This window comes from Bos grunniens, chromosome 21 (assembly GCF_055505025.1).
Source record: "Bos grunniens cultivar Pamir isolate PY7600 chromosome 21, Bosgru_T2T1.0, whole genome shotgun sequence".
Taxonomy (NCBI): domain Eukaryota; kingdom Metazoa; phylum Chordata; class Mammalia; order Artiodactyla; family Bovidae; genus Bos; species Bos grunniens.
Window position 1 is genome coordinate 63,470,564 of NC_141185.1, and position 15,978 is coordinate 63,486,541.

At 36.6% G+C, this 15,978-nt stretch overlaps 1 protein-coding gene across 20 annotated transcripts in view; it reads left to right on the forward strand.

Annotated features, from left to right (window-relative positions):
* Positions 1-15,978, forward strand: part of MEF2A (myocyte enhancer factor 2A) — a 180,742-nt gene that overhangs the window by 70,388 nt on the left and 94,376 nt on the right. For 4 of the 20 annotated variants that reach the window (XM_086364838.1, XM_086364853.1, XM_086364845.1 and 1 more), the window contains one exon: positions 11,657-11,803. The exons of the other annotated variants lie outside the window; for them this stretch is intronic. The gene's annotated coding sequence lies outside the window, so the exon portion shown is untranslated. Of the gene's footprint in view, positions 1-11,656; positions 11,804-15,978 lie in introns of those variants that run through there. 20 annotated transcript variants of the gene reach the window in all.

Genomic DNA, 15,978 nt, shown 5'->3' on the forward strand with positions numbered 1-15,978 from the left:
AAACACCAACTATTGTTTCCTTCATTTCTATTTCATGTATTTCTGTTCTGATTTTATGATTTCTTTTCTTCTACTAACTTTGGCTTTTGTTTTTCTCTCTCTAGTTGCCTTGGGTATAAGATACAATGTTCATTTGAGATTTTTCTTGTTTCCTGAGGTAGGATTTTATTGCTTTAAACTTCTCTCTTAGAAGTGCTTCTGTGGCTTTCTACAGGTTTTAGGTCATTGTGTTTTCATTGTCATTTGTTTCTAGATTTTTTTTTTTATTTCCTCTTTGATTTCTTCATTGATCTCTTGGTTATTTAGTAGCATGTTGTCTAGTCTCCATGTGTTTGGTGGTTTTTTTTTTTTTTGGCAGTTTTTTTTTTTCATGTAACTGATTTCTGATCTCATAGTGTTGTTTTCAGAAAAGATGCTTGATATTATTCCATTTCTTAAATTTTCCACGGCTTGATTTATGACCCAAGATGTGATCTGTCATGGAGAATGTTCCATATGCACTTGAGAAGAAAATGTATTTTGCTGCTTTGAAATGCAATATTCTATCATAAGTGTCAGTTAAGTGTGTGGAATAATTGTCAGTTAGGGCTTGTATTTCCTTATTAATTTTCTGTCTGTATGATCTGTCCTTTGGTGTAAGTGGAGTGTTAACGTCCCCCACAATTTTTGTGTTACAGTCAGTTTCACCTTTTATAGCTGTTAGCATTTGTCTGTTGTATTGAGGTGGCTCTTGTGTTGGATGCATAAATATTTACAGTATGTCTTCGTGAATTTATCCCTTGATCATTATATACTGTCCTTACGTGTCTCTTGTAATACTCTTTATTTAAAGTCTATTTTGTCTAATATGAATATTGCTACTTTAGTGTTTTTTTTATTACCATTTGCATAATCTGTTTCCATCCCCTCACTTTCAGTTTGTATGTGTCCCTAGGTCTGAAGTGGGTCTCTTGTAGATGGCATGTATATAAGGTCTTGTTTTTGTATCCATTCAGCCAGTCTGTATCTTTTGGTTGAAGCAATTACTGCATTACATTTAAGGTAAGTATCAATATGTGTGTTCTTATTACCATTTTCTAAATGTTTTGGGTTTGTTTTGGTAGGTCTTTTTCTAGCTTTGTGTTTCTTTTTTAGAGTAGTTCCTTTTACATTTGTTGTAAATCTGGTTTGGTGGTAATGAGTTCTTTTAGCTTTTTCTTGTCTGTAAAGGTTTTGATTTCTTCACTGAACTTGAATGAGATCCTTGCTGGATAGAATAATATTGGTGGTAGCTCTTTCATTTTCATCAGTTTAAATGTATCCTTCCACTCCCTTATGGCCTGCAGAGTTTCCACTGAAAAATCAGCTAATAACCTTATGGGAATTCCCTTGTATGTTATTTGTTGCTTTTCTGTTGCTGCTTTCAGTTTTTTTTTCTTTGTATGTTGTTCTTGTTAGTTTGATTAATAGGTGTCTTGGTGTGTTTCTCCTTGGGTTTATCCTGTATGGGACTCTGAGCTTCCTAGATTTAGGTGACATTTTCCTTTCCCATATTAGGGAAGTTTTCGACTATAGTCTCTTCAAATATTTTCTCAGGCTGTTTCTCTTTCTCTTTAATGTTGGTGCATTTAATGTTGTCCCAGAGGTCTGTGAGAATATCCTCATTTCTCTCCATTCTTTACTCTGCTCCATGGCAGTTATCGCTGCCATTCTGTCTTTCAGCTCCCTTATCTGTTCTTCTGCTTCGTTTATTCTGCTATTGGTTCCTTCCAGTGTTTTTCACGTCATTTATTTTGTTGTTCGTCATTGGTTGGTTGTTCTCTGCTTCTTCTAAGTCCTTGTTAAAGATTTCTTGTATCTTTTCTATCCATGCCTTCATTCTGCTATTGAGATCTTTGATCATCTTTACTCTCTTTACACTTAATTCTTTTTTGGGTAGATTGCCTAACTTCTCTTAATTTATTTGATTTTGTGTGTTTTTACCTTGCTCCTTTGTCTGCAACCTCCTTCTCTGTTGTCTCATTTTGTCTAACTTGTGGTCTGTCCTTTTCACAGGGGCTTCAGGGCCATAGTTCCTCCTGCTTCTGTTGTTTTGCTCCCTGGTCAGTGAGGTTTGTCCAGGGGCTTGTGGAGGCTTCCTTGTGAAAGGGACTGGTGGATGGAGCTGTGTCTTTCCCCTCTGATGAACAGAGCTGCGTCAAGTTTTGGGGTGTGTGTTTTGGGGTGTCTCTGAGTTTAGTACCACTTGAAGCAGCCTTCCTGCTAATGGATGGGGCTTTGTTCCTGTCTTGCTGGTTGTTTGGCATGAGGTGTCAGGCACTGTCACCTCTAGGCAGTTAGGTGGAGACATGTCTTGGAGTCGAGATGGATACCTATGGGAGAGCTCATGCTGATTAATATTTTATGTACCTGGGAATTCTCTGGCAGTCCACTATCCTGGACTTGGTGGTGCTCCCACTCTGGAGGTCCAGGCCCAACCCCTGACTTGGGAATTAAGAACCCACAAGCCGTGCAGCACAGCCAGAGAAAAAAGAAAATGAAGGAAAAGAACACAGACAAGGAAAACCCAAGACTGATAACAAAGCAAACAGAAACAAATAAGAACAACACTAAAAAAGAAAACAAACAGACCAAACCCAACAGAAATGATGAAAAAAAAAAACAAAACAGAAACAAGGAAACAGACAAAAATTAAAAAGCCCCTAACAAACAAAATAACTTAAAAATGAGACTAGTCAATATATACTAACCTAACAAAAATAAAGAATAAAAAATAACACAGAAACAGAAGTAAGCTAAAAGTGAAGAAAACAGCAGAGAGAATAAAAAAAGAGAAAAGGAAAGCACAAAATGAGAAAAAATTAAAAATATAAAAGAAAAAATATACTAGAAGAAATAATAAAAACAACAGCTGAACAATAATAAATAATAGCAATTAGAATCTTTTTCCTGGGGCCTCTGCTATCAGTGTATTTGCTCCAACAGTGAACCACAGTACACTGGAGGCCATCCAATAACTCTGTGTAGGTCTCTGGACCTGCTGTGGGCGCTCACTGTGATCTTGTTTAACTCCCACATGTACTTGCTCCCAAGTTTACTGCCACCAAAGTTAGACTGGTCTGAGTTGTGGGAACACTCGTCTATTCAGGTGTTTCACAGAGGCAGGATATAGCAAGCAGGATCACAAGGATTTAATCTGCAGCTTGTGTAGCTGCATGGAGAGATTTCCTTTCGTTTTCATTAGTCTTGCGGTCTTTGGGACTTAGCTTTGGTTTTGGCCCCACCTCTGCATGTGCACCACTCTCAGGCATCTGTTCATTGATAATATATTTATAGAAAAACTAAGAAATCAAGTGAGAGTATCTACTGAACCTAAGGAGAAAATTTCAAGCTATATATACATAAATGTATATGTGTGTGTGTATACACCCTATATAATATTAGGTACTATATTACTATATATTGTAACATGTTACTAGTATATATTTCATGTTTATTTGCTTTTTATAAGGTATAACCTTAGATACCAATTTGACATTCAGTTATTGAAAATTATTAATACTGTTTTTCATCTAATTTTTTCTCTTGATTTCTGCTGTATATGCAGTAAAAGTATAAATACGTTTCAGGGGACGTAAATATGTGAAATAGCAGACACAGTAAGTTACTCATTTCTAATCATAAATATTATGTATAACATGTTATACCATGCTTAGAGATATATTTGTCAGAAGTAATAATAAGTCATTTCCCTCAAATATTTGCAAATACAGTATTCTAGCCTTGTGTGGTACATATAGCATATATAATTTCAATTTTTGGTTATAAAAAGTTACTTTTACTTAGAAATTGTCATGTACCAAAGGTTGCATAGCTAGTTTAGTGACATTGTTTGGGTCTAGGGCCCGCGTTTTCTCACTTCACTTGTAATAGACCTTCTCAGTCAAATAACGCCTCAAAATTCCAAGCAAGTTATGAACAAAGAACAACTGGAGATTGCACAAGATGCTCATGTAGAAGGAACATTTCGGTAATGTTTAAAGTTCATGCTTGCTATCTTTCAGACTTTTAATTTTCTTTTAATTTTAAAAGTGGCCATTAGTTTTTGTTGTAATTTTTTTCTTTATCACAATAATGTTTATTTTATAAAAAATGAAAATAATCTTTAAAAAATGTCAACAGGTTATTTATTAGTTTCCTTAACATGAGTATACAGTACCTCTTTTATACTATACCTACAGAATTTAAAAAATGATACTAGAATTATATATTTTCTGCCCACAACAATATATTGTGGACATTTGCTGTAAAATGTTCAACCTTTTTAATGGCTGTGGTATTTTATTATATAAACAGGTCATTCCTATATGCTTGCATATATCTTCCCTCCACATTTTCACTACTTTGGTTGCATTGGGATGAACATCCATATATGTATATATTTTTTGTCTTTGTCTTACTATTTCCTTAGAATAAATTCTTAAAAGTAGAATGGTTTTTTCAAGCGAGGCTGAAAATCTGATTTCTTTTTGAAAATTTTTTTTTAATATTGGCCAACTTGTTTAAAGCCTTATGTCTTGAGGATCATTTTGGACTATTCATTTGCAACAATAATAATAAATCTTCCTTGGGGCTTTCACTCTCCCTGTTCACTTTACATTTTATCCTTAGGTGAGCACATTGTTTCCCACATGACTCCCCAAAGTGTATTTTTTGCTCTAAGGTCTGGGTCTTATATCTAGCTTCCTTTTTGACATTTTCAATATATGATACATGAATGTCTCAAGTTTATTATATCCAAAATTGAATTTTTACATTCCCTTCTTTTAACAAAGAAATGAGTCATTAGAGATTTTCTCTTGATAGATACCTGTTTATTTATTAAAAACATTCAGTTGTTGATTGTACATAGTTACTTTTATTACAAAGTTTATTTTAGTAACTTCTGGAAAAAATTAATAAATAATTGATTTACCAGAATCACCAAAATGGGATGTTATGATGAAGTCAAAAGTTGGTATCAAGAAAGGCCAGGTTTAGAAAGTAAAGATTACCTTCTGTTTCAAGTCCACACTCTTAAAATATTTATTTACTTAAGCAACAAATTTCTTTAAAATAGTAAATTGATTTTAAAAGACTGAACATGTTTAATCAGTGTTAGTATGAATTGGTCTGAATCTGAGTGCCAGAGTCCGTGATATCTCTTAAATTAGGACGGCAGAGCCCATGCTGGGAATTTTTTAAAAAATTTTTTAAAAAATTGTTACTGAGGTTTATTTGATTTAAAGTATTATATAATTTTCATGTGTATAGTACAATGATTCACAGTTTTTAAAGATTATATTCGAAGTTACCTATGGGGAATCTTTTTAAGAATGTAGTTCTGATTTTAACAAAAATGACTTAGGTTGGTGTAAATCCTTTTGGAGGAGGTCACCATTACTTTTGCAGGGAGGTAGCACAGCTCCACCCATCAGCAGAAAATTGGATTAAAGATTTACTGAGCATGGCCCTGCCCAGCAGAGCAAGTCCCAGTTTCCCCCACAGCCAGTCCCTCCCATCAAGAAGTTTCCACAAGCCTCTTACCCTCATCCATCAGAGGGCAGACAAAATGAAAACCACAATCACAGAAAACTAACCAAATTGATTACATGGATCACAGCTTTGTGTAACTCAATGAAATATGAGCCATACCGTGTAGGGTCAACCGAAGATGGTCAGGTCATGGCAAAGAGTTCTGACCAAATGTGGTGTACTGGAGGATGGAATGGCAACCACTTCAGCATTCTTGCCTTGAGAACCCCATGAGCAGTATAAAAAGCCAAAAAGATATGACTATATTGAATGATGAACCCTCCCTGTCAGTAGGGGTCCAATATGGTACTGGAGAAGTAGCTCCTAAAGGAATGAAGAGGCTGAGCCAAAGCAAAAACAGTGCCCAGTTGTGGATGTGACTGATGGTGAAAGTAAATTCCAGAGCTGTAAAGAACAGTATTGCATAGGAACCTGTAATGTTAGATTTGTGGCTCAAGTTAAATTGGAAGTGGTCAAACAGGAGATGGCAAGAGTGAACGTAACACAGTATTTACCATTTTAACTATTCATAAGTTTTCAGTCCAGTGGCATTGCTAAGCAGTGATCACCACAGTCCATCTCCAGAACCCTTTCATCATCCGGTACTGACACTGTATCTATTAAACACTAACACCTCATTCGTTCTTCTGTTCCTTATCCCTTCTGTCTCTGAATTTGACTACTCTGGGAATATCATATAAGTGGAATTAAACAGTATTTGTCTGTCTGCAGCTGGCTTATTTCACTTAGCGTAATATTTTCAAGGTTCATCCTTGTTATAGTATGTGATAGGATTTCCTTTTTTAAGGCTGAAAAGGATTCCCGTGTGTGTGTGTGTGTGTGTGTGTGTGTGTGTGTATACAGACACCACATTAAGCTGCTTTGTTCATCTTCCAGTAGACATTTCGGTTGTTTCTATCTTTTGACTATTGTGAATAATGCTCCTGAGAACATTGGTGTGCAGATATGTTATTCAAGTCCTTGCTTTCAATTCTGTTGTGTGTATACCTCAAAGTAGGATTGTTGGATCAGTAGTGATTCTATATTACATTTTTTAGTAAGAGCCATACAGTTTTTCACAGCAACTGTACCATTTCAGATTCCCCAAAACAATGCATAAGGGTTCCAATTTTTCCACATCTACCTTAACACTGGTCCTCTGTTTTTTATTTTTTGTTTGTGTGATAAAATAGCTATCCAAATGGGTGCGAAGTGTTATCTCATGATATGCATTTGCCAAAAGATCAGTGATGTTGAACATCTTTTCATGTGCTTATTGGCCTTTTGTGTATCTTTTTTAAAGAACTGTCTACTCAAGTTCTTTGCCTGTTTTTAAAATGGGCTCTTTTTTTGTGTGGAGTTTTAAGGATTCTTTATGTATTCTAGATATTAATCTCATATCAGATATGTAATATAAAATTATTTCCTCCCATTCTGTGGGTTGCTGTTTTTATTCTGTTGATAGCATCCACTGACACCTTTTGACATTTGACCATGCATGCATGGATTTATTTATGAGCTTTTTGTTCTGTTCCTTTGGTCTGTATGTCCTTATGCCAGTACTACAGTCTTGATTATTGTAGCTTTGTGGAAAATTTGATGTTAGCCAGTATGACTTCCAATTTCTTCCTTTTCAATATTGTTTTGGCTGTTTCTTGATATTACATATGAATTTTTGGAATGTTTTTCCTATTTCTGCAAAAAAATCATTGGGGTTTTGATAGGGGTTGCGTTGAATTTGTAGATCACTTTGGGTATTATTGGTATGTTAACAAAATTAAGTCTTTCAATCTGTGAATGTGGGATTTTTTTTATTGTGTCTGTTTTCTTTGTTTTATCAGTCTTTTTTAGTTTTCAATGTGTACTTCCTTGACTAAGTTTATTCCTGAATATTTTATTCTTTTTGATGCTATTGTGCACGGAATGATTTTTATTTCAAACTGTTTAGTGTTAGTGTATAGAAATGCAGCTGATTTTTGTGTCTTGATTCGTATTGTACTTTTTTGATGAATTTATTGAGCAAGGTTTTTTGTGTAATCTTTTGGGAACTCTACATATATGATCATGTCATCTTCAAGCAGATAATTAGGCTTTTTTCTTTCCAGTTTGGATGCTTTTTATTTGTTTTTCTTGATGTTTTGCTCTGGCTGGAACTTCTACTACATTATTGAATAGAAGTAGCAAAATTCGTTATCCTTGTTCTCTTACTGAACTTAGAGGAAAAACTTTCAGCCCTACACCATTGAGTATGGTGTAAGCTGTTGGAGCTTTCTCTTATATATTTTTATTATGTTGAGGTAGTTTCTTTCTATTCCTAGTAGGATTTTTTTTTTTTATCATAAAATGATAGTGTGTTTTGTCAAATCCTTTTTCTGCATCAATTGAGATGGTTATGTGATTTTTCTCCTTAATTTTTTTAATGTGGCATATCACATTGATTAATTGTAGTATGTTGAACTATTCTTGAATTCAAGCAATAGATCCCACTTCGTCTTGGTGTTCAATCCTTTTACTATGCTGCTGAATTTAGTTTCCTGGCATTTTGTTCAGGGTTTTTGCATCAGTGTTCATAGGGATATGGATCTATACTTTCCTTATAGTGTCTTTGGTTTATTATCAGGCAGAGCTGACCTTAGGAAATGTTTCTTCCTCTTCAGTTTTCAGGAAGAGTCTGAGAAGGATTGGTGTTGGTTCTTCTTTAAATCTTTGGTAGAGCCCACCAGTGAAGCCATCAGGTTGAGTACTTTTCTTTATTAGGAGATTTTTGATTACTTATTTGGCCTTCTTACTAGTTGTAGGTCTATTCAGCTTTTCTTTCTTTCTTCTATTTAGGTTTTGTGTTTCTAGGAATTTGTGGATTTTATCTGGTTTATTCCATTTGTTGGTATACTTTTGTTACAGTAGTCTGCTACTGTCATATTTATTTCTGGTAATATTGTCTCCACTTTCATTTCTGATATTTTATTTGAGTCTTCTTTCAAAACCCATCTAGCTAAAGGTTTGTCCCTTTTTGTAACCTTTTTTCAAAACCAATTTTTGGTTTTGTTGAGTTTTTTTTTACTCTTCTTTTTCTATTCACTTTCTCTGTTCTGATGTTTACAATTTCTTTTCTTCTATTAGCCTTGAGTTTTCTTTTCAGAACAATTTGGGGGCACACTGCCTTAATTACTTTAGCTTTATAATAAGCCTGGTGAATCAGTGGTCCCTGACTTTCTTGACACCACAGACTGGTTTTGTGGAAGACAGTTTTTCCACAGACCAGGGGGTGGGAGTTGGTTTGGGGATTATTCCGTTTCATTGCATTTACTGTGTACTTTATTTCATTATTACATTATGACATGTAATGAAGTAATTATATAGATCACCATAATGCAGAAGCAGTGGGAGCCCTGAGCTTGGTTTCTTGCAACTAGACAGTCCCTTCTTGGGGTGATGGTATATTCAGTTTCTGTAATCTCATTTTGATAGCTGTCACTGCAGAAAACCCCGCTTTACAAAGAGAGGATGTTGGAAATGGAAGCAGGCTTTTCAGTACTTTTGTGGCAATCTCAGGATATGCTGCCTTGACTTTAATCCTGAACGTATGGCGATCTGAAGTTGTCTCAGACATACTTTAAAGGCCGCTGTTATTTGCAGCATCAAGCAGTTGCTGCTCTTCTAGCACAGACAAAGTCAATTCACCTGGCTTATTCACAAATGGGTCTTGGATCCGTTCCTTCCCAGTTCAGAGGTCTTTTGTGGTTGGGAAGTAATGCTGACTCTTTTGAAAGCTGACACAGGTGATCATGCACCAGCTGGCAGAAAGAAGACCCTGACTCAGTCTCTTTCAAAATCTCTGCTAATATTTGAAATATGTCAGAAACCCCAATGTTCACTCATTGACCCATAATTCCAGTTTGACTTTGAACACAGCCATTTTTTCTGCTGACTTGAACAGTCGTCTTTCTCCCCTGAAGTGACAGATTGAGTTCACTGAGCAGGTTTAATATGTCACACGAGTAAGCAAGGTTTGCGACCCATTCTGTGTCACTGAAATGTGTTGCTAGTGGTGACTATTTTTCCAAAAGAAATCTCTAGAGCAGCTCTTGTAACTCGAGAACTCTAGCCAGTAATCTACCTTTAGAAAGCTATCTGAGTATAAGAGAAGACATATGTGCTCTGTATTCATCTCCTCACACAGTTACGTGAACAGAGGTGGGTTAAGGCCATGTACTTTAATGTGGTTGATAATTTTAATCACATCCTACAAAACACTGTTAAGTTCAGGTGGCATTTTTTGGCTAGCCAGCATTTCTCTATGGATGACATAGTGTGTAGACTCACATTTGAAAGCAACCTCTTTGACCTGACTAGTGAAACCATAAAGCCGTCCATTCATGGCAGCTGCTCCATCCATATAAATACTGACAAAAAATGACCAGTTCTGTTTCCCTGATATGTAGTCATTCGAAGACTTGCAGCTGTGGTGTTGGTTGGCAACAAAAGTGCACATAATATATCCTCTTGCATATCCTCCTGAAAAATGTATTGCATGAAAACAAGCATTATTGTCTTGCTGTCAACACTAGTAGACTTGTCAACCTCAGTTGAGTACCACGTGACTCATTAACCATCCCTGACAACTGTGCCTCAGTATTCTTTGCTGTTTCATCAGTTTGTCTAGTTTTGGTGCTAGTAAAAAAAAAAAAGAACACGTTTTACCTTTTAAACTGCAGCCTCTGCTGAAAATTCACAATGAATGTCCTCATCAGCAGGCAGGATCAACTCTTCACCATTAGTAAGGGGCTTCTTAGCTTTAGCAATGAGATAAACCATTAAGAATGATGCTCTTAGTGCAGACACATTTGAAGAAGTGGTGGCCTTCAATGATTGTTCCTGTTCTTTGTGTTCACAGTTTTTTTTTTGAAAAATTCTAAAGACTTGTCTTAATGCAGGGTGCTTGGTCTCCAGGAGGCAGAGCAGTTTGGAATGTTTCATGGCTTTGTTGTGTAGCCAGTTGCCACATACTATGCAAAGCAGGCTTGGAGAATGTGAATCACCTGTTGCAATGAAACCGTAATTTAAATAGGACTCTTGGTATTTCCTTTTAAATGCAGTTTTCATTTTGTTAACAGTCTTAGAATCTTCTGCTGTCTCATCACTAGATCTTTCCCCCTTTACAAAGAGGCCTTCCAGTGATTTTTTTCTTTTTTACTCATTTTGGCTAGGATTAGCTAGTGGGCTTACCAAAACTATGACTGAGACAAGTGTGCAGTGCAGGAAAGAGATGCAGATGGAAGAGGTAGATAAAATAATGGGCAGGCCATGCACAGAGTAAAATAATATTGGATTCTGCCTTAAAGCCTGGCCCCAGATGCAGCTGTACAAGGAAGTACATCAACTCACTTGCCACTATATAGCCTGCCACCAGGTGCAGCTTGACTGTCACTTGCCACTCACTGATTGGGTTTTGATATGAATCTGCAAGAAGTTGATTTATTATGACTCTGCAGTCAAACCTCTCTGCTAATAATCTGCGTTTGCAGTCCCTCCGCAGTGCCTCAGCTCCACCTCAGATCATCAGGCTTTAGATTCTCATAAGGAGTGCACAGCCTAAGTCCCTTGTATGCACAGTTCACAGTAGGGTTTGCTCTCCTATGAGAAGCTAATGCTGCTTCCGATCTGACAGGAGGTAGAGCTCAGGTGGTAATGCGAGCAGTGAAGAGTGGCCGTGAATACAGATGAAGCTTCACTGGCTTCCTCTCCACTCACCTCCTGTTGTGCGGCCCAGTTCTTAACAGGCCACAGACTAGTAGCAGTCTGTGACCCGGGGGTTGGGGACCACTGTGGTAAATGATGATATGTGAGTCTTTAAGCTTTATCCTTCAAGGTAGCCTTCACTATTCTTATAACTTTGTATTTCCAAGTGAATTTTAGATTAATATGGTCAGTTTCTGCGTATGGTAAAAGAAAACCTGCTGGTGTTTTGACTGGGATTGCGTGGAGTCTTAATTTGGGGAGAATTGACATCTTTACAGAATTGGGACTTCTGACAATCAGCAAACATTAATTTATCATTTAATGTATTCAAAATGTTTTGTTTGTTTTCTGTGTTTTGTTTTAGGTAAGTGAAATAATAGCATCTTTTATTTTTTGCCACTGGGAACTCTTCAGTATAGAAGAAAAAATTGACGTTGAAGGAAAGAAAAGAAGAATTGTTTGAGCCAAGATTTTAAAAAGAAGGAAGGCAGAGTATATGAGATAGATTCTGGTGGGTTGATAGTTGTGATAGCAGGGATTTGAAGAGTTTCTGTTCTGATTGCGCTTTTTGTTGTTGTTCCTGTCAATAGAGTAGGTAGCAAAGTCATCACCTGTGTGAAGGTTAAGGATGAGTGTTGTAGATGTGAGGACATATAATATGGTATTAAATAATCAGCTAGGAAATTGGGAGATAGAAGATTGCTAGGCAGTATGAAGGGAATATTTAAGATTTGAGGTTCATGATCTTCATGAGTTTAGTCAGAGTAATTATAATTAGCATGGTTGTTTGTTTTTCAACCATATTCAGCTACATGGGAGTAAGCTGTCCTTGCCAGGGGTGAGTTTTTCCCCAGGAAATATGGGCATAGGAGGGATAGCCTGAGCCAAAGGAGTAAGAATGTATGAAAATTAAACTGGGTAAGGAGCTATATCCACATAAAGTGGATGAGGGACAGTAAAATGTGACAAGCTTAATAAATTGTAGGACCTACTGGGATCAAAAGATTGTTGGAATTAGGTTATTCGAGTGTGTGAGCTGGACATAACAGCAGGTAGTGGTTAGAGTTATACATGCTAATTTAATTTCATGCTAATACATAATTTACTGTACTGTCACATTTTTTATTGTTTGTATGAATTTTCATGTGATAAATGTATGTTATAGGACAGTCTAGTTTCTTTATGTAACACTTTTGGGACCAGATAGGTTTTGTATTGCTTCCTTTATTCCTCTATTACTCTTTTCAGAAGTTTATCAATTAATACCAGTTTTTTAAATAACTAACTTTTCGCTTTGTCGCTCTCTATTGTATGTTTATTTTCTGTTTCGTTACTTTTTGCTCTTACCTTTCAGTTCAGTTCAGTTCAGTCGCTCAGTCATGTCCGACTCATTGCGACCCCATGAATTGCAGCACGTCAGGCCTCCCTGTCCATCACCAACTCCCTGAGTTCACTCAAACTCACGTCCATTGAGTCAGTGATGCCATCCAGCCATCTCAGTCTCTGTCGTCCCTTTCTCCTCCTGCCCCCAATCCCTCCCAGCATCAGGGTCTTTTCTAATGAGTCAACTCTTTGCACGAGGTGGCCAAAGTATTGGAGTTTCAGCTTCAGCATCAGTCCTTCATTATGAACACCCAGGACTGATCTCCTTTAGAATGGACTGGTTGGATCTCCTTGCTGTCCAAGGGACTCTCAGGAGTCTTCTCCAACACCACAGTTCAAAAGCATCAATTCTTCGGCACTCAGCTTTCTTCACAGTCCAACTCTCGCATCCATACATGACCACTGGAAAAACCATAGCCTTGACTAGACGGACCTTTGTTGGCAAAGGAATGTCTCTGCTTTTGAATATGCTGTCTAGGTTAGTCATAACTTTCCTTCCAAGGAGTAAGTGTCTTTTAATTTCATGGCTGCAATCACCATCTGCAGTGATTTTGGAGCGCGCCCCCCCCCCCCCCCCCCCGCCCCCAAATAAAGTCTGACACTGTTTCCACTGTTTCCCCATCTATTTCCCATGAAGTGATGGAACCAGATGCCACGATCTTAGTTTTCTGAATGTTGAGCTTTAAGCCAACTTTTTCACTCTCCTCTTTCACTTTCAAGAGGCTCTTTAGTTCCTTTTCACTTTCTGCCATAAGGGTGGTGTCATCTGCGTATCTGAGGTTATTGGTATTTCTCCCAGCAATCTTGATTCTAGCCTGTACTTCTTCCAGCCCAGTGTTTCTCATGATGTACTCTGCATAGAAGTTAAAGAAGCAGGGTGACAGTGTACAGCCTTGACGTACTCCTTTTCCTATTTGGAACCAGTCTGTTGTTCTATGTCCAGTTCTAACTGTTGCTTCCTGACCTGCATATAGGTTTCTCAAGAGGCAGGTCAGGTGGTCTGGTATTTCCAGCTCTTTCAGAATTTTCCACACAGTCAAAGGCTTTGGCATAGTCAATAAAGCAGAAATATATGTTTTTCTGGAACTCTCTTGCTTTTTTTGATGATCCAGCTCTTACCTTTACTTTATCATTTATTCTGTTTTGGAGTTCAGTTTTTTTTTTTTTTGTACCTCTTTCAGATGGTTACTTAGAACAGTAGTTTTTGGCCTTTCTACTGAATATATATTTTAAAGCTAAAAATTTTCTTCTTAAGAACAGTTTCAGCTATGTCCTATACATTTTGATAGGAAGTATTTTAAAAACATTCCATTAAAAATTTGTTTTAGCTCTCCCTATGATTTCTCCTTTTACTCATGGGCTGTTTAGAGTTTTATTATTTAATGTTCATATATATAAGGATTTTCTTATATTGTTATCAATTCATGGCTTAATTTGCCTGAGATTACAGACATGCCTGTCCTTTGAAATTTGTTAACACCTAGTTTTGCTCCAGTTTGTGGTCACTTTTGGTAAATGCTTTTTATGCATTTACCAAGAATGTTATTTTCTGCATCTGTATAGTTTCTATATGTCAGGTTGTTCATTATAAAGTGCATATTTTTTCCTGTGTCTTCTGGTCTGCTTGTTCTTGTTTTGGTATGTTTGTTCCTTAAATTACTGAGAAAGCTGTGTTAAAACGCACTTGTTAGAATTGTGGACTTCACGTAGTTCTATTCACGTTGGCTTTATATAACATATCCTTGTTTATTAGTTTATTTAGGAAAAAATGGTTTTTACATCTATAAAATTTAATGCAATATTTTAACAAATTAGTCTATGAGGAAGGACACAAATTACCCTCCAAATGAAATTTCTAAAATATTAGAAGCACTTGTAGACATTTTGAAGCATCTGCTGAGTGTCTCCGAAAGGAGAAGGGGATGACAGAGATGAGATGGTTGGATAGCATCACCAACTCAATGGACATAAGTTTGAGCCAACTCTGGGAGATAGTGAAGGATAGGGAAGCCTGGTGTGTTGCGGTCCATGGGGTCACAGAGTCAGACACGACTTAGCAGCTGAACAACAACAAAACAAAAGGATTGTGCATCTCTAATGTTGCTGGCAGTAAGAAAGATAGTATGGCAGAATTAAGTCAGGCTCAGGATGGTGAGTCTTTGAGCTGTTATCTGCTGTGTGTGTTTATCTTGAATAAATTTCTAGTTGCCTTGCATATTTGGCCCTTGATTTTGCATAGATTTGTATAATGCACCAAACGTGTTGAGAAAATGTTAAATTGTGTAGAAGGAAAGCAAACTTACTGCATGTGATGTCATATAATGTGCATTTTACATCATAACCATGATAATTTACTATGATAAATGGATATTTTATATATTTGTGTGTGTTAGGCACTCACTCGTGTCCAACTTTATGTGACCCCATGGATTGTAGCCCACCAGACTCTTCTGTGCATGGGATTCTCCAGGCAAGAATACTAGAGTGGGTTGCCATTTCCTTCACTAGGGGATCTGCCTGACCTTGGGATCGAACCCAGGTCTCCTGCATTGCAGGCATATGCTTTACCATCTGAGCTACTAGGGAAGCCCAAAAGATGTAGTTAAAGTTTAAATGAGAAGTGATTGGGGAGTTTTAGTTGATATGTTATATGATTTTTCATGTTAAAAGTAGGAAAAAACCAGCTTCTGATTAGGATTTTGCAAAGAATATCTGCTCTTCAGGAAAAGATATCTGACTTCTGGTGTTATTAGGTACATTCAAATTTGGAATTGTGGTGCCTTCCTGGTAAATTGAACAATTATTATAATGAAGTATTCCACTATATTTATACCCATGTATCTATATGTATCTTCCTCATGCATTAAAGTTTTCTGTGATAGAGTATAGCCCCACAACCTTTCTTGTGGTTTGTGTCTTATAAAATATATCTTTATTTATGCTTATTCTTTCCATAATCCCATATTTTAGATGTATTCTCTATAATCACTTTATAATTAGGTTTTAAAAAAATCTAATCTGGATTATTTATTGATCCTTTTCCCCCCTCTGTTATTAATAGCTTTGTTAGCTATACAGTTAGCCCTTCATATCCACAGACTTTGTACCTGTGGATCCAATCAACTATGGATTGAAGATATCCCAGAAAAAATTCCAGAAAAATCCTCAGAGCAAAACTTGAATTTACCCCATGCCAGAAACTAATAGCATTTACATTTAATAGGTATTATAAGTAAAATAAGAATGACTTAAAGTATATGAGAGGATGTGTGGTTTTTATGCATATGCTATGCCATTGAAGTC